The 8,752-nt window shown below is 34.5% G+C and overlaps 1 long non-coding RNA gene and 1 pseudogene across 1 annotated transcript; both read left to right on the top strand.

Moving 5' to 3' along the window:
- Window positions 1-1,022: 1,022 nt before the first annotated feature.
- LOC119769134 lies at window positions 1,023-2,235 on the top strand (annotated as a pseudogene).
- A 5,575-nt stretch (window positions 2,236-7,810) lies between these two features.
- Window positions 7,811-8,541, top strand: LOC119769448. The gene is made up of 2 exons (XR_005278361.1): window positions 7,811-7,927; window positions 8,104-8,541. It is a non-coding gene; the product is annotated as an uncharacterized LOC119769448 (long non-coding RNA).
- The last annotated feature ends 211 nt before the right edge of the window (window positions 8,542-8,752 follow it).

Below are 8,752 nucleotides of genomic sequence, written 5' to 3' on the forward strand. Positions count from 1 at the left end.
ATTTGAAAGAGAGATCTAGCACTACAAACGCTGAAAAAATCTCAGAGGTGTTTTCTTTAAACTCGAGATATCTTCATTTGAAAAAGTCTAATTTTCAAGGGAAAATCATATGGGACCACCTAACGAAATTCGAAAAATGTCCAAATATATGTTTTTCCATGTAATTTTGCCCGCTGAATCCGAATCTGCCCTCAGAATTGAGCCAAAGTATCAAAATCGAGTTTTGGTCATTTTTTGGTCATAAATGATAATTTTACATAGAAACCAAAAATGACCAAAACTCGATTTTTCGATACTTTGGCTCAACTCTGAGGGCAGATTCGGATTCAGCGGGCAAAATTACATGGAAAAACATATATTGGGACATTTTTCGAATTTCGTTAGGGTGGTCCCATATGATTTTCCCTTGAAAATTAGACTTTTTCAAATGAAGATATCTCGAGTTTAAAGAAAAACACCTCTGGGATTTTTTCAGCGTTTGTAGTGCTAGATCTCCTCTTTCAAATGCAACCTAGTGCTTAAAATTTGGCTTGCGCCATTTCGAGATATTTAAGTTTTAAATTTGCATCTTTTTTACCTTAAAATGGCTGTAACTTTTGACCCTTAAGTCCAAATTGGCATGTCAACAAATAAAAATGTTCGTTTTTTAGAGCTCTAAAAGTGCTCAGAACATCACTTTTCTCTAAAACTTAACCCTGAATTGCCACGTTCAAAAAACTGATTTTTGAAGGTTTGCTCAGATGCTTTCTATAAATTTGGTCATAGAAGGCGTAGATTACGAGATAAAATTTTGGTGTCTTCGACAAAGTTGCTTGAAATGGAAAGCCCAACAACTTTCTAGAAGACAAAAAAAATCCCAAAAATATTCCTGTAAAGTTAGATTTCCAAAATCACCCTAATCGTGAACCACCCTAATTTTCAACCAAACCAAAAGTTGCCCCTTTCTATTTGCAACAACTCTTCTGAGACACCAAAGCTCCAAAACTTAACCATTTTTCGAAAATCCATTTTCCACTTAATTTTGCGATCTGGACCACTGTGCGCTGAAAGGCGCGCCACCACGCTGCATCACTAGCTTTTGCCCTGATTGTGACCAGCGAAGCGTCGAAACGTTTGCCGAGAAGGAGAAGGGCGAATTTGCCCAGCTTTCCTCGTTTGTGGGAGCCATCGCGATCGGCGATCTGGTCAAGGGCACACTCGGTCCGAAGGGAATGGACAAGTCGCTTCCAAGACAACGAGGTTGGCGATGGAACGACTTCCGTGACGCGAGAGGCGGAAAAGTTGATCGAGCAAAAGTGGCACCCGCAAATGATTATCGCCGGGTGGAGAGCTGCCACGAAGGCGACACGTTCGGCGCTGATTACCGCGGCTCAGGACAATTTGAAGGAGGTGGAAAACATCCGAGAGGATTTAATGAACATTGCCTGGATGACGCTCAGGTCTAAGATTCTGTCTCAGCAAAACTACTTTGCCAAGCTGGCCGTCGATGCCGTGATGCGGTTGAAGTGATCCGGGAAATTGAGATCAAGGTTTTTGGATCGAGCATCAAGATGGACTCGATGGCGAAGATTGCCGAGCTGGAGATCGCCGAGAAGGAGAAGATGAAGGAAAAGGTGATAACCCGGACCAGTTTCGTCTCGGTCGTTGCGATCTGATCGAGCAGGTCTACTGTGCTTCAGCGGAGTCCCTCTCTTAGAGGCCTGTACCGTCGTAATCCGTGGGGCAACCCAGCTGATCATCGACAAAGCGGATCGTTCGCTGCACGACGCTCTTCGCGTGGTGGCCGCGGAAACGTCCCGTAAGGAATCAATGGCCATGGAAGCGTTCGGTCTCGCTCTGTTCTAGCTGACGACGACGATCGCCGACAACGAAGGGTACCGTTTGTAACGCTTATCTGAACAAAGAGTAAGAATGTTGGAGGTGGGGTTTTGCAGGATTTTTTATGTTTATGATTATTTTCTTTGCAGGTGCACGTGTAGTCAACATGCCCATCGAAGGACGCTGCAGCGATGGCCGGACCTGGACATCCTGGACAGCCGGATCATGCTGCTGGAGCAAAAATTTAACGAAAAGATGATTGTTTCTATAAAGATGAACAAAACTACTAGTCAGATGTTCATCGTAACCTCAATCTGCGACACGAACTTTGAGATGATTTCACCGAAAAGCGACCACAGGACCGGAACTCCACTTCTCCCGGTTCCGCAACGTACTCCAGCGACCGGATTTATGTAAAACACAAGACAAAACGCGTGAATTTGTATTTTTTTATTTTTTTTTATGGACGATAAACAATGCCGACCATTCAGGTTGCAGTTGCTGCCGTTCTGTCCGGATGCTGCCAACTTGCTAAAGCCGGGCCGCTAGTGTCCTACTAGAATGAATCGACGATCGAGTCCGGTGACGGAGAAAAAAATGCCAAAACAAACTGCTCGACTGATTTGACATCGAGAACTGTCATTTGCTCTTGACAGTTCTCGCTGTCAAAAATCGAGCAGTGTGATGCGAAAACGCAAGAAAAGGTAAACGAAAAAGCGAGTTAACGCGGTTATCGCAAGTTAAAGCATAAAAAAGCGGAAAGGTAAAAGTGAACGCTGAAAAGGTTAGCAAAGGAATCTTTATCGCTCGGTCAACGCGGAAGTGTCATCCCCCTCGGGTTGTCTCCCTAAGGTGCCTTGATTAGGTGCAGTTTGTGACGATGCACTACCTTCCCTTTACTAAGCAATCGAATCCAGAAGGGAAAAGATCACCAGTTGTGTTGGTCCGAGCCGGGATTTGGCAAAAAATAATGTTTTTGAAATTTACATTGTTCATTTTTACATTTACATGTTTTTTGGGCGTTCCAAAGTAGAAATATTCAAACAATTCATTTTGTCGTCCCAAGAATTCTACATAAAACACTTTTTTCTATATTTTAATCTTAATAAATTTGGAGTCTTTCATTAACTTTTGGCGCCCTTTCTGTTTCAAATACCTTCTTATCCAGGTTTTAAAGCGAAGATGGCGTTCGAATGGTGAACATCCGAAATGTCAAAATCGCGCAGTAGCACCAAAATCAGAAAACAAATGTGGGTGTCATGCCATGGCACACTTTTGTCGGAATATTGGTACCACTGCGTGATTTTGACATTTCGGACGTTCACCATTCAAACGCCATCTTCGCTTAAAAACCTGGATAGTATTTTTACTAACTTGACAATTCATCGATTTCGGCGCCTCCAAAGGCTGGCGCCCTTGGCGATCGCCAACTGGGCTAACTCACGGGGATGCTTCGGCTGTCATCTGCATACAATGTCACTGAAGCCTAAAAAGTACCAAAGTTTTGGTGACTAGTGTCAAAATTATGGGGAGTAACATGACAAAAAGGGCGCAAAATCGAAAGGACGAAAATTTTTTTTTCTTTATTTTTGTTTCGTTAGTTAAGTACGGTATGCTGATCGGAAGGAACGCGGTCAAGAAATGTTGCGTATTCTTTTCGTGACCCCCCCAAGAAAAGTTGACAGTTCGGTATGAGCGCGGTTGACGGTGTGCGCGCTTGAGGTTCTATCGAGGAAAAAATAAAAAGATTAAAAATATTCAAAACTTAAAATTAAATAGATTGAAAATGTTTATTCAAAAAAATTTAACAACAATTATAAACCAAATTAAGAAATTGTTGGTCGCGGGGAGCAGTGGAACATGCGAAATAAAACGCGGCGCACTGGATTAAATCAAAAGTGGACTGTATTTTTCTCTCTCAAACTAATTCTAATTTTATTTGTAGCGAAAATGTGTTTTGCCGACTGCTCTGGTCGACGGCTGTTCTGAGAGTGTTGTGTGTGTGGTTACTTCCGCTGTGAGCGGGGTTTTTGTGTCGATCAAGTTGGCAGCGACGGGCGACGGCGAGTTTGACAGCTGCTCGTGCGGGGGATAGAACGCCGCACCAACACCGAAATCAATAAATAAAAGCAAATTTAGAAATTCTTAAATTCTAAAACAAGAAAAAATAAAGTTTAAAAAAATATGTAATTATGAAATAAGGAAATTAAAAATTTAGGGAATTAGGAAATTAGGAAATTAGGAAATGAGGAAATTAGGAAGTTAGGAAATTAGGAAATAAGGATTTTTTTAAATTAGGAAACTAGGAAATTAGGAAGTTAGGAAGTTAGGAAATTAAATCAGGATATTAGGAAGTGAGGAAGTTAGGAAATTGGGAAATTAGGATATCGAGAAACTAGGAAATTAGGAAGTTAGGAAATTAGGAAGTTAGGAAGTTAGGAAATTAGGAAGTTAGGAAGTTAGGAAGTTAGGAAATTAAATCAGGATATTAGGAAGTGAGGAAGTTAGGAAATTGGGAAATTAGGATATCAGGAAACTAGGAAATTAGGAAGTTAGGAAATTAGGAAGTTAGGAAGTTAGGAAATTGGGAAATTAGGAAGTTAGGAAATTAGGAAACTAGGAAATTAGTAGTTTAGGAAGTTAGGAAGTTAAGAAATTATGAAATTAATATGTTAGGAAATTAGAAAGCTAGGAAATTATGAAATAAGGAAAAAAGGAAATTCAGAAATTAGAAAATCGTGAAATTAGGAAAATAATATGTTAGGAAATTAGGAAGTTAGGAAGTTAGGAAATTTGGAAATTAGGAAATTAGGAAGTTAGGAAATTAGAATATTAGGATGTTAGGAAATTAAGAAACTATGAAATTAGGAGTTTAGGAAGTTAGGAAGTTAAGAAATCAGGAAAATTGGAAGTATGGAAATTAGGAAATAAAGAAATTAGGATATTCGGAAACTAGGAAATTAGGAAGTTAGGAAATTTGGAAATTATAAAATAAGGCTGGTACAAATGTTTATTTTTTCTGGAATTCTTAAAATCTTAAATTCTTAAATTCTTATATTCTTAAATTCTTAAATTCTTAAATTCTTAAATTCTTAAATTCTTAAATTCTTAAATTCTTAAATTCTTAAATTCTTAAATTCTTAAATTCTTAAATTCTTAAATTCTTAAATTCTTAAATTCTTAAATTCTTAAATTCTTAAATTCTTAAGAATTTTAAATTTAAATTCTTAAATTCTTAAATTCTTAAATTCTTAAATTCTTAAATTCTTAAATTCTTAAATTCTTAAATTCTTAAATTCTTAAATTCTTAAATTCTTAAATTCTTAAATTCTTAAATTCTTAAATTCTTAAATTCTTAAATTCTTAAATTCTTAAATTCTTAAATTCTTAAATTCTTAAATTCTTAAATTCTTAAATTCTTAAATTCTTAAATTCTTAAATTCTTAAATTCTTAAATTCTTAAATTCTTAAATTTTTAAATTCTTAAATTCTTAAATTCTTAAATTCTTAAATTCTTAAATTCTTAAATTCTTAAATTCTTAAATTCTTAAATTCTTAAATTCTTAAATTCTTAAATTCTTAAATTCTTAAATTCTTAAATTCTTAAATTCTTAAATTCTTAAATTCTTAAATTCTTAAATTCTTAAATTCTTAAATTCTTAAATTCTTAAATTCTTAAATTCTTAAATTCTTAAATTCTTAAATTCTTAAATTCTTAAATTCTTAAATTCTTAAATTCTAAAATTCTTAAATTCTTAAATTCTTAAATTCTTAAATTTAAATTCTTAAATTCTTAAATTCTTAAATTCTTAAATTCTTAAATTCTTAAATTCTTAAATTCTTAAATTCTTAAATTCTTAAATTCTTAAATTCTTAAATTCTTAAATTCTTAAATTCTAAAATTCTAAAATTCTAAAATTCTTAAATTCTTAAATTCTTAAATTCTTAAATTCTAAAATTCTAAAATTCTAAAATTCTTAAATTCTTAAATTTTTAAATTTTTTAATTTTTAATTCTTGAATTCTTAAATTCTTAAATTCTTAAATTCTTAAATTCTAGATTAAATTTTCAAAACAACCTATCCTCATGGGTTTCCTATGCAGATAGGGCCTTTTGAAAATTTAATCGAGAAATTAAATTCTTATATTCTTAAATTCTTAAATTCTTAAATTCTTAAATTCTTAAATTCTTAAATTCTTAAATTCTTAAATTCTTAAATTTTTAAATTTTTTAATTTTTTAATTCTTGAATTCTTAATTTTTTAAATTACTTTATTCTTAAATTTTCATTCTACATTTTTAATTTTGGAGGAAATAGAGTTTTTGACGAGGTTTTTGATTCTTATAATTTCGAGGTTTTCGTAAATTTGTATTTACGAATTTCTATATTTCCGATTTTTAAAACTTTTGGAATTTCGACTTGTACATTCGTTTTGAATTTTAACATTTTTGATCTATGGAATTTATAAAAAGTTAAAAATTAAAATTATTATTCAATTCTGCATATTTTTAATTTTGATTTTTCAAATTTCAGATTTTTGTTGAAATTTTCTTTATTATTAAAAAAAAATGTTATTTGAAATTTCTGAAAGTTCATTTTGGTCCCGCGAGTGTGGATAAATCGGACAGTGCAGGGGACTCATAATCCTTAGGTAGCTGGTTGGTACTAGCAATAAATTGTTGGTGACACGATGGCCGACATCTATAAAGACAACTTCTTTTTTTACTCCATTTCGGCCGAAAAACTAAATCTGTCCTTTTAGTTTCAATATTCTGCTTTTTGAGATTCGGCGGGAATTTTAAATATTATTATCTCCAATACAAAATTAATAAAACGTTTGTAATTATCAATCGCATTCAAAAAGAAAAATTACAATTCTTTGATTTTTTCATCAAAACATATTACAAACAAGCACCGCGCGAAGAAACGTCAAACGCAATCTTTCCGTTTCTGTTACTTTTCAGCTGCGTACCGCTTAAGAAAAATCTTTTCGTGACCCTTTCCTTGACCGTTTCTTGGGCGTTTTTTGTATGGAGTTTTGCGTTCCTTCCCATCTGCGTATCAGCCTTTAAAATGAAATTCCGGGGCAAATCGAGACACATGGGGTGAATTGAGAAGTAATTTTAGCAATGTTTTTGCACAATATTTGAATATTTTTTAATTTGTTTCAGTAGGAATAGACACAAAACAACAACATTAGTTTGTAAATTTGAACCTTTATGTCTAAAAACAGCTGTTCTGGCTTTCCTGTCGAAAATTTACCAACACATTCAAACCACGGGGTACCATAGAAGTTGGTTTGTTTGACTCAAAAACATGCTTTTTTGTAAAGCCCCACAACGTGAGCCCCACAACGTCCCTAACAATGGGCTATGCCCTGTTCGTGGACTCGCTCTTAAGGTTTCCCAACAACATGGTTGAGCTCAACCGCCTCAAATTGCAGTTTTAAATTAATATTATGATGATCTGTAAGTTCATTGGCCAAATAAGAATTTGCGGAAGACATTTCAGAGGATTTGAAAAAGACACCTGCTGGGAAACTTTGCCTGAGACCTGATGCTAAACATATATCCGTAGTAATATTTCAATAGGGCGAATCTGCGTTTGTAAACAAGCAGTCTATCCCTTTTGCTCAAGTGACAGTTCACGTAAGGTAAGAGAGGGATAGACTGCTTATTTACAAACGCAGATTCGCCCTATTGAACTGTTACTACGGATATGGTTGTTTTCGGCATTTTTGGTTTATTTTAATGAAAAGAATCAATATGAGCAGATACAGGATTATTTTCCAAAAAAATAAATAAGACTAATTATATTTTAATTTGTGACCCTCTGAAATGTTATTCCCGAAACAGCGCCACCAAACATTTGGTGGCGGCTTTAGCAAGCTACGTCAGTATCACGGGCCTGGGCTAACCCCTTGATACGGCGCTGTTAACTTGTTTTTAATTGCTGTTATTACTATATTTTCAGAAAATCTTCTTTGAGGCTATGGCGACCAATCCAAGCAAAATACAATCAATTTTACAGTTAAGCGTAGCAGCTTTGGCATTTCTTGCTTTTGCTGGATATCTATTGTGTATGATTGTACAAGCTATTAAGAGTAAAGGTAATTTTTTTAAATAAACATCATTATTTTTTATCTTCAATATGTGTTAGGTCACTAATGGAATGAATTTTTAAAACAAAACAGAAGAAAAATAAAATGATTGGAAATGGTTCTGAGGATTTCCCAAGTAATTTCAGCATATGTTCATTTAATTTTGCGTTTATTTATTTTTTCAGGAATAACGTATTTCCATCAAGCAGTCTCACCTGTTGCCATTTCAGCCGCCAGTAAAAAAAAAAGACCCATAAGAAACAAACGACACCTCGGGTTAGATAATGAGGAGAAACATGGAAACAATTGTTTTAGAATTGTATACTTTCCAATAATCCGGGCCTCTGAATACATTGTTCAGAAATTCTTGCTTGCGGACAATCTTACTCACTGAGAACTTACTTACTCGAGAACTAAACTGAACTCGAGCCAAATCGACTCGAGCCTCGAGCCAAAATTCTCGCTGATTAGCCAAGGACAACATTGTTTGATATTGTTCTCACCGAGACTAAAAAGAAAATAACAATTTAGAGCATTACGAAAGCCAACAAGCGCTCCTAACCTTATTTAAAGTATCTACTTTCTAAATTGTTAATAAATGCACAAAAAACATCAAAACTGTACTTCATTTGCGTTATCCCTCTGGCTATTAGAGCATTTTCTGAATGAATTTCCATTTTAACCTATTCTAATCAAATCAGAATAACCCTTAACCCTTACCCGTCGTCACCCTTTTGAGGGCAAACCCTTTCAAAAGGATACTTGCTCACTAGGGTGCCCAGAATATGGGCAAATGTTTAAAATATCAAAATATTTTTTTTAGTCATTTGTAAA

Source organism: Culex quinquefasciatus, chromosome 3 (assembly GCF_015732765.1).
Source record: "Culex quinquefasciatus strain JHB chromosome 3, VPISU_Cqui_1.0_pri_paternal, whole genome shotgun sequence".
Classification (NCBI taxonomy): domain Eukaryota; kingdom Metazoa; phylum Arthropoda; class Insecta; order Diptera; family Culicidae; genus Culex; species Culex quinquefasciatus.